Raw genomic sequence first — 16,499 nt, forward strand, 5'->3', positions numbered from 1 at the left:
CCTCTCCGGCAGACTCTGGAATACCAGAAAACACAAGATTATCTCTCATGCTACGGGCTTGTAAATCCATAACGGTCTCTTTTATTTTTTTATTTTCTAAGTTTAATTGGGTCACATTTTCGGTTAGAGATTTGACCGAGTCCCGTAGCGTGGCGTTTTCTTCAGCAAGTGTTTCCACCTGCTTCTGGCTGAACTCCAGGGATTCTTTTAGAGATTGAAATTCCCGGTGTAAGATCTCCACCAGGGACAGCCTCGCATCAAAACTGGACAATCGCTTATCGATTGACTCCAGGATGTCGACGATATCTTTGCCGGCAGGCGATGTTGTGCCGGGGGAGTCTGCCGGGTGATATCTTTTAGATGATGGCGTCTCAGTTTTGGCCGGGGAAGACACGCTCTGGGCCTTCTTCATTACTAAATCTTCGAAGCACCGGTCGATGTATTCTTGGAGAGCGTCTAAACTCTCCTCGTTGTTCTCCAGGGTGTTCGAGATGATAGGGCAGATGTTGTTAGTTATATGACAGTTGGTTAGTTTATTTGACAATACTGAAGATTAAAGAAACTTTGTTAAATTCTAGGCTACCATTCGTTTGTTTTGTTTTTTTCCGCCAAATCTCCGGCGTCTGACGTCACCTACAACATGGGTCCTTACCTTACCGCCGTCACTTCAACCATGATACTAACCGCGAGAAACGTGTCATACAGCATTGTGTGACAGAAATGAAGGAGAAAAAAAATGTTCTGTTGGTCCTTCCTTTTTTTCATGACATCACTTTGATTAGTTGAGACCACAGGACTGATAGTTGGGCTTCATTTCTGTACTGAACAGTCATGTCAAGATTAGTAAATAATAATTAGCTAATGTTGTTCATGAGACTAAAGTCATCTCACTGTGGTAATGTTAATATAATATTGACAATATTATATGTATTGTCAGATTATATATATATATATATATATACAGTGGCTTGCAAAAGTATTCGGCCCCCTTGAACTTTTCCACATTTTGTCACATTACAGCCACAAACATGAATCAATTTTATTGGAATTCCACGTGAAAGACCAATACACAGTGGTGTACACGTGAGAAGTGGAACGAAAATCATACATGATTCCAAACATTTTTTACAAATAAATAACTGAAAAGTGGGGTGTGCGTAATTATTCAGCCCCCTGAGTCAATACTTTGTAGAACCACCTTTTGCTGCAATTACAGCTGCCAGTCTTTTAGGGTATGTCTCTACCAGCTTTGCACATCTACAGACTGAAATCCTTGCCCATTCTTCTTTGCAAAACAGCTCCAGCTCAGTCAGATTAGATGGACAGCGTTTGTGAACAGCAGTTTTCAGATCTTGCCACAGATTCTCGATTGGATTTAGATCTGGACTTTGACTGGGCCATTCTAACACATGGATATGTTTTGATTTAAACCATTCCATTGTTGTCCTGGCTTTATGTTTAGGGTCGTTGTCCTGCTGGAAGGTGAACCTCCGCCCCAGTCTCAAGTCTTTTGCAGACTCCAAGACGTTTTCTTCCAAGATTGCCCTGTATTTGGCTCCATCCATCTCCCCATCAACTCTGACCAGCTTCCCTGTCCCTGCTGAAGAGAAGCACCCCCAGAGCATGATGCTGCCACCACCATATTTGACAGTGGGGATGGTGTGTTCAGAGTGATGTGCAGTGTTACTTTTCCGCCACACATAGCGTTTTGCATTTTGGCCAAAAAGTTCCATTTTGGTCTCATCTGACCAGAGCACCTTCTTCCACATGTTTGCTGTGTCCCCCACATGGCTTGTGGCAAACTGCAAACGGGACTTCTTATGGTTTTCTGTTAACAATGGCTTTCTTCTTGCCGCTCTTCCATAAAGGCCAACTTTGTGCAGCGCACGACTAATAGTTGTCCTATGGACAGATTCCCCCACCTGAGCTGTAGATCTCTGCAGCTCGTCCAGAGTCACCATGGGCCTCTTGGCTGCATTTCTGATCAGTGCTCTCCTTGTTCGGCCTGTGAGTTTAGGTGGACGGCCTTGTCTTGGTAGGTTTACAGTTGTGCCATACTCCTTCCATTTCTGAATGATCGCTTGAACAGTGCTCCGTGGGATGTTCAAGGCTTGGGAAATCTTTTTGTAGCCTAAGCCCGCTTTAAATTTCTCAATAACTTTATCCCTGACCTGTCTGGTGTGTTCTTTGGACTTCATGGTGTTGTTGCTCCCAATATTCTCTTAGACAACCTCAAAGGCCGTCACAGGGCAGCTGTGGAGCTGTTTTGCAAAGAAGAATGGGCAAGGATTTCAGTCTGTAGATGTGCAAAGCTGGTAGAGACATACCCTAAAAGACTGGCAGCTGTAATTGCAGCAAAAGGTGGTTCTACAAAGTATTGACTCAGGGGGCTGAATAATTACGCACACCCCACTTTTCAGTTATTTATTTGTAAAAAATGTTTGGAATCATGTATGATTTTCGTTCCACTTCTCACGTGTACACCACTGTGTATTGGTCTTTCACGTGGAATTCCAATAAAATTGATTCATGTTTGTGGCTGTAATGTGACAAAATGTGGAAAAGTTCAAGGGGGCCGAATACTTTTGCAAGCCACTGTATGAGCTTGAACTCTGGGTCAAAGATGCAAGTAGCAGTTATTTATATTTCATTTCACCTTAAATCGTCACTCAAAGACAAGTATCTCTGACAGTATATATACAGATGTATTATATATGAGACAAATATTGTTCGTTTAATATGTTGGCATTATTACATTTGGCTCAATGCTTACATATATGTGTAAAAAGAAAATGTACGAGCTGTGATAACTGTTTCTGATAGAATGAAGATCAGACTGATATATTAAATATTCCATTATTGGGTGAGAAAATCAGACCATGTCATAACTGCTTTAAGTCATACAGAATAGATATCAGAGCCTTAAACAGGCTGACTTCTGCTAAATGGGTCAAACTGGGCAGAAAGTATACAAACACATAACATCCTTATAGGATATGATGTAACACTATAGATCAACTTACCTCAGAATATAAAAAGCATATAAACAATTACAGCAATATGATGCAACAAACACAGCAGTACTACTAATCCAAAATACTCAAAGCTTCATAGAACTGAAACAAACATTTATTTTTAGCTCCATTCTGCTGCTGATACATACTTTATGTTTCTGAATATTAAACTTGTTGCTGCCTTTCATAGTGTGTAACTTGAAGGCCCTGAGTACTTTCTCCCACACTGAAAACACTGGGATGATCAAATTATTTGAACATTACCTAATTAGACTGATTCAGGACAGACAATTAGTGATGTTAAACTTTCCTAGCAGTCCTTCACAAACAGGGAACAGTCTGTCTATTCTCTCCATCTGTCAGCTGCTGCTGGCTCTTCCTCCTCCTCTTCCTCACACACTGCTGATTGTCCTGGTGGATCATCAGGGGTGCAAAGCCTCACAGATGATGTGCAGCAGTGGGTCCCTCAGTCTGTCCTCACTCTGGACACTTGCAGTCGTCACACATGGAAATCAAATGTGCGATAAGCTGCAGGATTCAAACACAAGTGTAACTTATAAATACATGTTCATACTTTTATTCCACAATCAGAGAGAAAGAAACAGAGAGAGAGTGCAGGACAGACAGACAGGTGACAGTCTCAGGTGTACACACTGCTACAAAACAGCACAAGAGAAGGAGGATTTAGTGTTTGTGTTATTACGAGTGCTAAACAAGAAGAGTTCCCAGATGGTCCAGTGGACACATGTGTGACTCCTGTGATTAAAGCATCTTTCTTTCAGCTTGACGAGTGAACCGTCAGCTCGTTCAAACACACGTTAAAGTCCGTTTGGCTCGACACCACCGAACAGAGGCAGAGATATAACATAGCTAACATTAACAGTGCAGTGAATCCTGCTTGTGCCGTGATATTCAGGACTGCACACCGAGCAGCATCACTGACTTTCAGCTCGTTGTGTTTGTGGATTTATGACTGACTTTAATTATCCATAAAATCATCACATTCTCTGTAAGATTAAGGTCAGCTATATATATATTTAGAAGTAGAGGCTTTAAAACCAAGCTGACGCTGGAAGTACAAACATCACTAATGTCACATAACTTTGCCGACATGTGGCCAACAGTAATGTTTTAATGTTCTTAAACATTCGCACATAAATAAGTGACATAATATTCAGTACTTACTTTTGACAGTTCACTCTTCGGCCGCTCCCTTCTGCCGTATTTTGCGGCAAAATTATCCACACCCACCGCTGCGCTATGAATTGTGGGATATATTTCAATTTCAATTTCAATTTTATTTCTATAGCACATTTAAAAGTCACGAGTACAACAAAGTGCTTCACAGATGAGCCGCATTTGCGGGTTACAGCAATAAAAGAGCAGAAAATACAATTGACAGCAAAGAAATACAATTATAGAATGGTGACGTGACAGCAAGCATGAACCAGGGAGAGGTTAAAACTAAGTTGTTTGGAAGGCAAGCTTAAACAGATGGGTTTTTAACCGTGATTTGAAGGATTGGATAGATTCCGACGCACGGACATCAAACGGCAAGCTGTTCCAGAGTTTTGGTGCGGCAAAAGCAAAAGCACGATCCCCCTTAGTCTTCAGTCGAGACATTGGTTGCATTAAGAGCCCCTGGTTAGAGGATCTGAGTGCTCTCGTGGGGACGTATAGATTAAGGAGGTCGATCAAATAACTGGGTGCCAGGTTATTTAAAATTTTAAAAGTGTATAAAAGAATTTTAAAAACGATACGGTATTTGACAGGGAGCCAATGAAGGTTGGCAAGGATGGGTGTGATATGGTCATGTCTTCTGGTGCCGCTTAGAAGGCGTGCTGCGGCGTTCTGGACTAACTGCAGGCGTTGGATAAGGGAAAGATGGAGACCTAAATAAAGAGAGTTACAGTAGTCCAGTCTTGAAGTTATGAAAGCATGAATGAGCTTTTCAAGGTCATTGTGTCGTAGGTAGGGCATTGCCTTAGAAATTTGGCGCAGTTGGTAGAAGCTGGTTTTCACCACTGCAGCCACTTGCTTATCTAATTTAAGGGAACTATCCAGCACTACTCCAAGGTTTCTGACAGTAGACGATAGATGACTGGCATAGGATCCTAAGGTCTCCGATAGCTGATTCAAAGGCATGTGACTGTCAAAGGTGATAATTTCTGTTTTGTTTTCATTAAGAGTGAGGGAGTTGTGCAGTAGCCAGTCTCTAACATCACACAGACAGTTGAGTAATGGCAATAGCGGGGACTGAAGATCCAAATCCAGTGGAAAGTAGATTTGGGTATCATCCGCATAACAATGGAAAGAAATATTATGATTTCTGAAAATTTGTCCCAGGGGTAGCAAATATAAAGAGAACAGCGTAGGACTTAACACAGACCCCTGGGGCACACCACAACGGAGGGGTGCGGAGGGGGAGGAATGATTCCCCATAGAGACAGAGAATGACCTCTCAGTTAAGTATGATTTAAACCATGCAAGTACTTTGCCTTTAAGGCCAACTACATGTTCAAGCCTTGAAAGGAGGATGTCGTGATCAACCGTATCGAAGGCAGAGGACAGGTCTAAAAGAACTAAAACCACAGGACGCCCCGTATCAACAGTTACGAGGAGGTCATTAAAAACTCTCAGTAGGGCTGTCTCGGTACTGTGGTGAGGTTTAAAACCAGACTGGAATTTTTCATTGATTCCATTTGCCTCTAAGAAGGATTGCAGTTGCTTAAGAACAATTTTCTCTAGGACTTTAGCCATAAAAAGAAGTTTAGAAACCGGCCTATAGTTTGAGAGGACATTAGGATCAAGATTACTTTTCTTGATAACAGGTTGGATGACTGCATGTTTGAACACAGCAGGAAAGCAGCCTGATAAGAGTGATGAATTCATTAAAAGTGTGATGCAGGGTCCTATAGTGTTCAGGGCATTTTTAATAATGCGAGAGGGAAGCACATCGTGACGTGAGTTAGAGTTTTTCGTTTGACCTATTATTTCCTTAAGAGTTAGAAAGGATACAGGTTCAAACTGTTCTAAGACCGATGAGGGTTCAGATGTTGAAGATGTGTCTACAATGGGTAAATATGATGATCTTAATGCTGTGATTTTATCTAAAAAATAGTTTAAAAATTTCTCACATAGGGCTTGGGAGGTCTCAGTCTGAATGGCGGAAAGTGGACTTATCAACGAATTAAAAATGCTAAAAAGAACCTGTGGCTTATGACTATTAGTCGCAATGATCTCCGATAGAAAAGAGGCTTTTGCGGTTTTGACAGCCTTCTGATATTTCTTCAGGCAATTATGAAGAATGTCCAAGGAGATCTGAAGTTTGTCTTTCTTCCATCTCCTCTCGGCTTGGCGGCATTCACGTCTGAGAGTACGAGTGCAGTCATTCTGCCATGGTTGGCGAGACGGTTTACAGCGTTTAGTTTTTAAAGGAGCCACAGTGTCTAAAATAGAAGTACAAGTGGCAATGAAAGAGTTAACGAGTTCGTTAACCGGTGTAGCTGTATTACAGTTAGCATCGTAGAAGGCAGAGTTAGTCAGGGCCATAGAGAACTGGTCAATAGTCTCCAAGTTGATCATACGTATATTTTGCACAGGACCCTCATGCTTCAGCTCCATATTACACATGTTGACATTGAACAAAACCGGGAAATGGTCTGAGATCCCAGGGTTGTAAATGTCCGTGATGCAGATGTCCAGGCCATAGGACAGTACCAAGTCCAGCGTGTGGCCCTTAATATGGGTTGGTTTACTGACCCACTGGGTAAGGTTAAAAGAGTCTATAAGGGCAAGAAAGTCCTTGACCAGTGGATATTAAAATCACCAGTGATAAGAATACAGTCATAGCTTACAAAGAGATTTCCTAGAAAGTCAGCAAACTCGCAGATAAAATCCTTATTGAATTTTGGTGGACGATATACCACCGCACAGAGAGTCGGGGAGGAGCCGACCAGCTCAAGTAGTTGCACCTCAAAGCTAGAGAATATGGCAGAGGGAAGCTGACGCACACGGAATTTATTTTTAAAAACCGTGACTAGTCCTCCACCTCTGCCCGAGGTCCTAGGGGTGCTAACAAAAGCACATTCCGGTGGAAGAAATTCCGATAGGGAGACGGACTCATAGGAAGTCCCGCTCGGAAGAGAGAAAAAAGTCATTCAGGACGAAGGACTTGTTCGCCAGCGATCTGGTATTCAGCACAGCCATCTGGATCGTAGTCATCTCATTGTTGTTCGGAGCACGTCTCAGCAGACGTAAGTTGCTGTGGTTCACGCCACCACCACGAGCCCGCATCCAGCTTCTAGTCGGTAGATGATCGGCCGGTAACTCCGAGTGAGCAAGTTGTCCGACTTGGCGGATCCATCGATGGCGGAATAGTCTGATGGTGTGCTGGTCGTGGGAAGAAAATAAGCGTTGAAAGATATCCGAGATGGCATGGTAGTTGGTTATTCCATGTAATTTTAAATAGGCTTTGATGCGAGTCCGGATGCCACTCCGTTTTCCCCGTCGTCTGGGCCGTTTCTTAGCGGGGAGGAAAAAAGGCAAGCGGTGTACGCACGTAGTAGTGTGTGGGAAACGGAGTGTCATTTCCCAGTTTCCAGTACCGGTGTTCTGGTTGATGTTTCGGAGGTCGGGGATCCAACAGCGTTTGACGATCATAAACAATTAGTGTAGCAACATCCAGGAAAAAAATGGAAAATAAAATAGCCAACAACAGATAGAACCCGGGGAAGCGAAGACGGCTTGCCGTGCACACTGGCGCCATCTTGCTTTTTTGGGACCACGAAGCGTGCACCGGACCACGCTTGATATTTGGGGAAATCGACGGCGCATTTGGAGTATGCATTTGAAGTACACTTTGAATTGGGACAGCCGTCGTCGCGTGGCGGTGACGTATTCGCACTTGAAATGCGTACTTCAAGCGTGCATACCCTGAATTGGGACACAGCCTGTTTTTGTAATCAGATGCCATCTTCTCTGAATTATCAGGCTGGAACGCCGTAAGTTACTTTATATGACAGTTTATACAGATAGCTTTGGATATTAATGTATATTTTGCTAACATGAATGTTTTAGTGAGAGTAATGCACTTTATTGATGTAAACATGCTTCTACCTGTTGAGATGGAGTTTATTTTCTGTCATTTCAGTTTTCACCACATGTTCATGGAGACAATTAAACAAGCTTTAACTAAACTCCAGGGTCTTCATTTGTGGTTTAACTCGGTGTCACCAACATCCTCGTTGAAAACACTACAGTCTCGCTTGCACCATCTTGCAGGCATTCGTGGTACTGCTTTGAAATGGTTTAGGTCTTATCTTTGTGACAGAACTTTTAGTGTTAACTTTTTAGGGTATGAGTCTTCCTCTGCCACTTTTCAGTCTGGGGTCCCGCAGGGCTCAATTTTAGGGCTTCTGCTTTTTTCATTATATTTACAGGCCCTGGGAACCATCCTCAGAAGCCATGGAATATCCTTCCACTGCTATGCTGACGACTGTCAGATTTATCTGCCTCTGAAGCAGAAACAGGCCTTCTCTATTAAGCCACTTCTAGCATGTCTAGAAGACATTAAATCTTGGATGTCCGTAAACTTTCTAAGATGCAATTCCAGCAAAACTGAGGTGATTCTGTTTGATCCTAGTGGACCTTGTGAAGCCTCCGCCATTGATTTGGGACCCCTGGCAGAGTATTTTAAATCTGTTGTTACAAACCTGGGTTTTAAGATGGACAGTGATTTTAAATTAGACAGTCAAATTAGGACTACTGTCAAGTCCAGTTTTTATCATTTAACGCGCTTGGCAAAGATAAGACCTATTTCATCCAGGCTGTATTTTGAAACAGTAATCCATGCTTTTATTTCATGTCATTTAGATTACTGTAATGCACTATATTGTGGAGTTAGTCGGCATCGTCTCTCTCGTCTGCAGCTGGTCCACAATGCTGCTGCACGACTTTTAACCAGAACTCGTAAAAGAGAGCACATAACTCCCATCCTGCCTTCACTCCATTGGCTGCCTGTATATCTTAGAGTTCATTTTAAAATTCTAATGTTTGTGTTTAAATGTTTAAACGGTCTTGCCCCAACTTACCTCTCTGAGCTTCTGCATCCTTACACACCCCCCAGGTCTCTCAGGTCAGCTGACAAGCTGCTCCTGGATGTACCCAGGTCCAAGAGGAAGTTCAGAGGGGACAGGGCCTTCTCTATTGCTGCTCCTAATCTGTGGAACAATCTTTCCCAGCACATTAGAGAGGCCCCTTTACTGTCCACTTTTAAAACACGCCTTAAAACCCATTTTTACTCCTTGGCTTATGACACAGTCTGACCCTGATTTTACTGATTTTATTGTATTAAATGTAATTTTCATCATCATTTTTTTATACTATTATTGTTTTTGCTATTTGTGCTAATTTTATTATTTTAAATGTCATTTTCATAACCATTTTTATATTTTTTTTTAATTTATTTTATATTATTATTATTATTTTTTTCTTAGTTTTTAACGTGTTCAATGTATCACTTTTTGGCATTTCAAGTGTACAGCACTTTGTGTTCAGCTGGTGGCTGATCTGAAAGTGCTATATAAATAAATTGCCTGCTTGCTTGCTTGCTTGCTTGCCACAAGCTCAGCCTCTGGGGTAGGCCCCAGGGAGAGTTTCAGTCTGTGAAACAACCAGTTCAACAGCATCACACACAGTCTTAGGAGTCTTTTGAGTCAGCTCACTAAACACAGAGTCAACCTTAGCAGTATTAGCTGGCCGGTTTCCCGGTCAACTAATAGTGCCAAAACAATCATAGCCTGATGCAGAACCCCAACAAAGAAAGGCAGGTTCACAAAGACGCAGACTTGACACTGAGAGACAGACTGAAAGAATATAACACAAGAAACACAGCGAAGACAGTGACTTAAACTACAAACCAGAACAACAAATAACATCAACAGAATAAAACCAAGAATAACCAATAACCAGAAAATTGAAAATTGAACACAAAACGCTAGGTAATACCCAGCTCTTTGAAGCTGTGTTTTTTTTATTCCTCACTTCACCCATTTAAAACCATTGCATAATGTTGTGTCTGTTTGTGCAACTCGGCTGTTCATTCTGAGGCCGATGTTTCATTCTCTGATAGTTCAAAGACTGCTGAAATTAACTATCAATAAACTGTGTTGTCTGCCCTAGAGCCTGTAAAGATGTTTGTATTTATTTCTGAACCTGCCTTTCTTTGTTGGGGTTCTGCATCAGGCTATGATTGTTTTGGCACTATTAGTTGGCCGGGAAACCAGCCAGCTAATACTGCTAAGGTTGACTCTGTGTTTAGTGAGCTGACTCAAAAGACTCCTAAGACTGTGTGTGATGCTGTTGAACTGGTTATTTCACAGACTGAAACTCTCCCTGGGGCCTACCCCAGAGGCTGAGCTTGTGGCGTAAGCCAGTGTGGACCCCAGGAGGTTGTGAATCCAGTGAAGCCTCCTGATCCACACACCCACGGAGTCCACATTGCTGCCTGAGCCACAGAAGCATCCTGAGCAGCCCGTGTGCCTTGTGCAGCTTTCATGACATCACTTTGTTGGTGAACAGGGCTTGACTGGGACCAAAAATTGACCGGTGCATTCTGACTAGAGACTGGCCCACCAGGTATTATAGGAAAAGCTATAAAGCCTTTGAATGACAACAAACTCTGTTGTGACAGTGATTAACACTGTCTTGTTGGTATATATGTATCAATCTAATAAACTTAAACCAACACCATCCTCCCTATTCTGGTATTGTAAACAGTACTTAGCAGAAATATTAAACAACCTAAATAATAGGGTTGCCAACTCCCAGCAAACAAAGAGGGAACCACCCCTCACCCACCACCTCATGATGCTTAATCAACGCAATAGACTTTAATTTAATGTATGTATACAACAAGTGCAACCAAGTATTTTTCTACAATAATTAAATAGATCCAACATTTTTCTTCAACAGAATTGCAGACTGCACAGATGGTACCTTCCCACTGGAAAAAGTACTAGAACTTACTAGGGTATATATTTGACTTAATAGTTACTATGTACAATAATGGATTTCTATACATTTTACATCAGATGAAAACGTTTGTTGTAAGTTTGTTGTAAGATTCAGATAATTATTTATTAAAAGCTAGATATTTTAAATGAGAAGTATTTCTTTGTGCCCCCCTTTCCGCCTGGCAACACTTTGCTAGACCCGCCCCTGCACAGTTACCAGCTGTCAGCTACATAGAAAAGGATCCTGGTGTTATTTGTCTCTCAGAAACAGTTCATAACTTCCCTTCAACTCATTCATGTCACCTAAAAGGTAAACCTGTTTCTCCATCACCTGTTCAGCTCTGATGATTCAGTAAGGACATCTACTGGTTTCATCTTCATGTTTCTCTTTCACCACATATCCAAACCGATATCATGACCAGCAGTTTTACAGCTGTGGCTCCAGCAAACATCAGCTGATACTAGAAATTATTATTAATATTAATTTATGATTCGACAGTAAGGAAGACACTGGGAAAAAATGGAGTCCATGTGAGAGTTCAAGGAGAAAACCAATGTGTATCAAAAAGAACACAAAGACTCTTCTCTGTGGACTGGCGGGACAAGCAATTATAAAAGGTTATTTGGCTATTGTATTAGTTTGCCATGGTCTTAAAAAAATGTAGACTATCACCTTTAAATGAGAGGAAATTGGTTAGGGTGCTGAGAGGGTGCTGATCAAGAAAAAAAAAACTCCTGTTCTAAAATTGAAAACTTGAAGCTCAACTTGACTGTGATTTATTTGATTCGAAGAGATTTATCACTGCAGTCAACTTTCAGTTGTAAACAGAAACGAAGACTAGCTGGTAACATGTTCAGCAGGAAATTTTACATTTTTTTGCACTTGTTTTTACAGGAACACCCTGGGAATACTTTCAGAAACTGTTTCCCAGCACTCCCACAGACATACCTGGTGTCATAAACTATGTACATGATTTCACACACAATAGCTGCTTTATCCAGTTTTAAAGAAACAGTCTCAAATATTTATCTGTTAAAAATTGAGTCATTCACTAAAAATTGTTTTACATGCCAGATATAAAAGTAAACAGGTAAGACAGGTAAAAAATGAACAAAACAAACAAACAAACAAACAAAACCTGAAGATAAAGCAGATTTTAAATATGCACTGATAATGCATCAACTGATGAATATCCCCCTAATATTTACCTTTTGGAAGATTCAACAGTATGCAGGGATTTAAAGTGAAATAATGGCAAATTTCTGAAAACTGAATTTTGTGAGAGACATTATCACCCGTTTGTGTAAAAATGTCATTGTTCCATATAAAAATAGAATTGGTGGTATTAACAAATTTCAAAGTAGGAGTGTGTACTTCATGTCAGTAAGTTTTAGAGTTGTTAGTATTGGCCAACCCGTTCTCACTCCCGACGCGTAAAATACTGATGATTTGTCACGTCCCTTAACTTCTCATGCTGACGTTTTTATGCGACGCTGTGGGTTGTCAATTCATTCCGATATGAAGCCGCTCTCGGCGATCAGAGACGCTTCGAGCAGAGGCTCCAGCCATCTATTTACTCCAATAATAACCCCGTCACGGCGAAACGTGACGCCTTGAAGTACAATCTAACTGGAGAACCGGGGACCCTCTCCGCGAACGGGTTTTTCTTGCTAATTTAATGCTTTCTTTTAATGACATCGTTAACATTTCTCAACAAAAACACATGAAAGTAACACTGATAATTCAACAATAAAATCGCTTCATTTTCCAAAGTGATTCACGATCTGAAAGTGCGCAGATTTAACGTACATAATCCTTGGTTGGGTTTTTTATTTTTATTTCACACGTAAAACACATTTATAGTTTTATTCACCACTCCTGTTAGTTTTGGATGCGCTCGGCTCCAACCAATCAGACGCAACCGGTGTAAGCAAAGGATGATGGGAGAACGGAGAGACCCGTTTATAAGAATAAGAAAAGGAGGCGGAATTGATTGATTCAAATGCAGGTATGTAAAAAATACATATATTTAGAGTTAACAGCTTGATGTATGTTTCAAAGGGTTTTTTTCCACGAAAGCTTCAAACAAACAGAGGCGACTGATCTCGGAAACGATTTAATGCATTTAAAAATGGCTACAGCTACCGTCAGCATGCTTGCTAGGTAGAGGTAGAGTACGGTAACGACTACACGTGGCTAGTGCAGCATTAGCCATTTAATCCAACGATGATCATTAAATCTATTATAAACATTTAAGGACTTGTGTGTTGTAAAAGAGCCTCACATGGTGTGTAAAGCAGTTTTTGCGCTAATAGTTCTGCTAGCTCTTTACAAACCTATGATGCTAACGTTAATTGCTAACGTTAACCTGAGCGCTAAGCTTCAAGCTGCTGATGAACTCCGTCAAGACAAGCAGGTAACCTTCTTTTTTTTTTTTTTTTTTTTTTTTTTTTTGTAAATGTGATGTAGTGGAAACAAACGTTAAAGAGGGGACACACATGTCTAATTTATTGTACGTAGTAAACGTTATATTATTTGATATATTTATTATAAATTTTATATATCTGTATATATGTTTCAGTAAGTAAATATTCTTCTCTTTTTTTCCCCCATTTTCCGCAGATCAGCATCAATGTCCACGTGAAGAACCTAGTTATGTTGCCAGTGTCAACCCAACAAAAGGCCCTTTCACAATATATAAACGAAGGTATTCCTTTTTTAAAGTTTACTTTTATATTTGTTGTTATAGTTGAGTTAGGCAGGGCTTTTGTGCAGTCCTAAGAAACATACTGCCTAGAGTGTTTTTCACTTTGTGGAAGAGTTTCTTTATTTATTTATTTTTCTGTTAGTGTATGGAATTGAGGTGCTTCCTTAGGTTGTTGGAGGATGGAGAAGAGGACGCAGCCATGACTTGTGAGACGGCGTCTGAGTCAGCTACTACTCACTAGGAGATCAGAAACATGGTGTCCTTGCAAAAGTGGAAAGAGGCCAGGCCTTGTCTTATAGACAATATGTTAGCTACTCTGGATCCACTGTCACACCGTGTGTGTCAGTGTGGCAAACAAGTAGTTGTGAGGTGTCTGGACTGCCTTCCTCTTCCATTCCTTTGTGCTGACTGTGATATTGCAGTTCACACACGCTTTGTCCTGCACAACAGAGAGGCAGTAACAGGAGGGTTTTTGCAGCCTTCATCAGAGTTTCACAAGCCAATAGGTACGGTTTTTAATCCTATGCATTTCTTGCATGTTCTATGAGTGGGTGCTGTTATTGTATCATGTATTGTGTATCATTTAATTTCCAATTCTTTTTATATATATTGTGTGTTTTTAATGTTAGTTGGGCTGTTGGCTGTCCAAAGGCCAGACCATGTGTGTGACTGCCCAGCAGGTAACGTTGAGGTTTCACCCGGCGCAATTGTGGCTCTTGTAACCATAAATGGTAAGTTGCACTTTTGTCACACAGTACATACACAATAGATGTGTTTGCAGGTTTTAGTGCAAATTGTACATTGCTATCATCATTGTTTATTTATATAGCACTTTAAAAACACACAAGACTGACCAAAGTGCTGAACAATAGAAACATAATAGATACATCTATAAGAATTGCTATCTTGTTTTGAATTACCCTCGGCCCGCAGTATATGTGGGCACCTGTCAAAGGTCATTTGGATTTACCAGACCACTTTGAAAACAACATGAAATCTTCACAACATGCAAAAAATGAATGCTTTGAGCCATGACTGAATTTATCCTTATCCTTTCTAAAGGCTGTTATAACCTTGCACTGCCAGTGGTGAGCTGCACCAGCTGTGACCTAATGTGGTCCCCCTCAGTTAAGGACATCCTGGGTAGTGGATATTGGCCTGGCACCTTAAATTTCTGCACCCTGTTTTCAATGGACGTCTTTCAGTCTTTCTATGACATTAAGAAGGCTGCACCAGGGATGTCACTTAAGGCATTTGTCAAAATGCTGGATGAACGAACAGCCCATTTTGGAAGGGTGAGTTTCTAAATTTGTCACGTTTAAGGAAATTGTGCAAATCAATGTTTATGATGACTGTCCGTGAATATTCTGTTGTTTGTCCTCTACTCAAAAGACTGGCCGAATATCAGCTGATGCCTTCAGTAAAAGCTTTGTGGAGTGGAGTGCTGTTTGAGGTGGACAGGATGTGCAAGGAGCCATGCGTTAGCTGCCCTGCCTGCACTCCAGACGTGCTTGCCGTCTCAGTTGATGGAAACTGGAAGCTTTATCGCTTTCAATCTAATGCAAGGTACGTTATGCATTGTGTACATAAATCAAATATGGCTTTGTAGAAAAAAAAGTATTTTAATGTTTCTTTTCAAACAACTGTCACTGTGTCCGTTCAGCACTTCAGAGCAGGCGAACTTTGAAGGTGTCTTCATTGAAAAAGATGAGGAAGTTGCTGAGTTTATGAAATACATCCAGAGACACACAAATGATGTGTGTATATATGTGTGTGTGTGTGTATATGTGTGTGTGTGTATATATATATATATATATATATATATATATATATACACACACACACACACACACACACACACACACACATATATATATATATATATATATATATATACATATATATATATATATATCACCTGAGGGCCTGACGTCCACAGGTGAGGGTTGTGCTTGCAGCCCAACACCGTGCAGGATGTTTGGCATTTGCCAGAGAACACAAAGATTGGCAACTTTGCCTCTGATGCCCTGTGCTCCTCACAGATGAAAGCAGGTTCACACTGAGCACTTGTGACAGAGTCTGGAGACGCCGTGGAGAACCTTCTGCTGCCTGCAACATCCTACAGCATGCCGGTTTGGCAGTGGGTCAGTTTTGGTGTGTGGTGGCATCTCTTTGGGGACCGCACAGCCCTCCATGTGTTCGGCAGAGGTAGCCTGACTGGCATTAGGTACTGAGATGAGATCTTCAGGACCCTTGTGAGACCATATGCTTGTGCGGTTGGCCCCGGGTTCCTCCTAATGCAAGACAATGCTAGACCTCATGTGGCTGGAATGTGTCAGCAGTTCCTGCAAGACGAAGGCATTGATGCTGTGGACTGGCCCACCCGTTCCCCAGACCTGAATGCAACTGAGGACATCTGGGACATCATGTCTCGCTCCATCCACCAACTGCAGCACAAAATGTCCAGGAGTCTGGGAGGAAATCCCTCAGGAGAGCATCTGCCACTTCATCAGGAGCATGCCCAGGTGTTGTAGGGAGGTCATACAGGCATGTGGAGGCCACACAGAATAGTGAGCCTCATTTTGATGTGTTTTAAGGACATTACATAAAACCAGATTAATGATTCTGTATTGCATTGATCAAGGAACCAACCCAATAGGAGCTAAAGGAATCCTCTTGATATTACTTCACTCAGTAAGTTTATATTATGTTTAATGTGCATTTTCTGCATCAGTTTAGAACATAACATGTTAGCGCTCCCT

Source organism: Pelmatolapia mariae, linkage group LG3_W, assembly GCF_036321145.2.
Source record: "Pelmatolapia mariae isolate MD_Pm_ZW linkage group LG3_W, Pm_UMD_F_2, whole genome shotgun sequence".
NCBI classification, from domain to species: domain Eukaryota; kingdom Metazoa; phylum Chordata; class Actinopteri; order Cichliformes; family Cichlidae; genus Pelmatolapia; species Pelmatolapia mariae.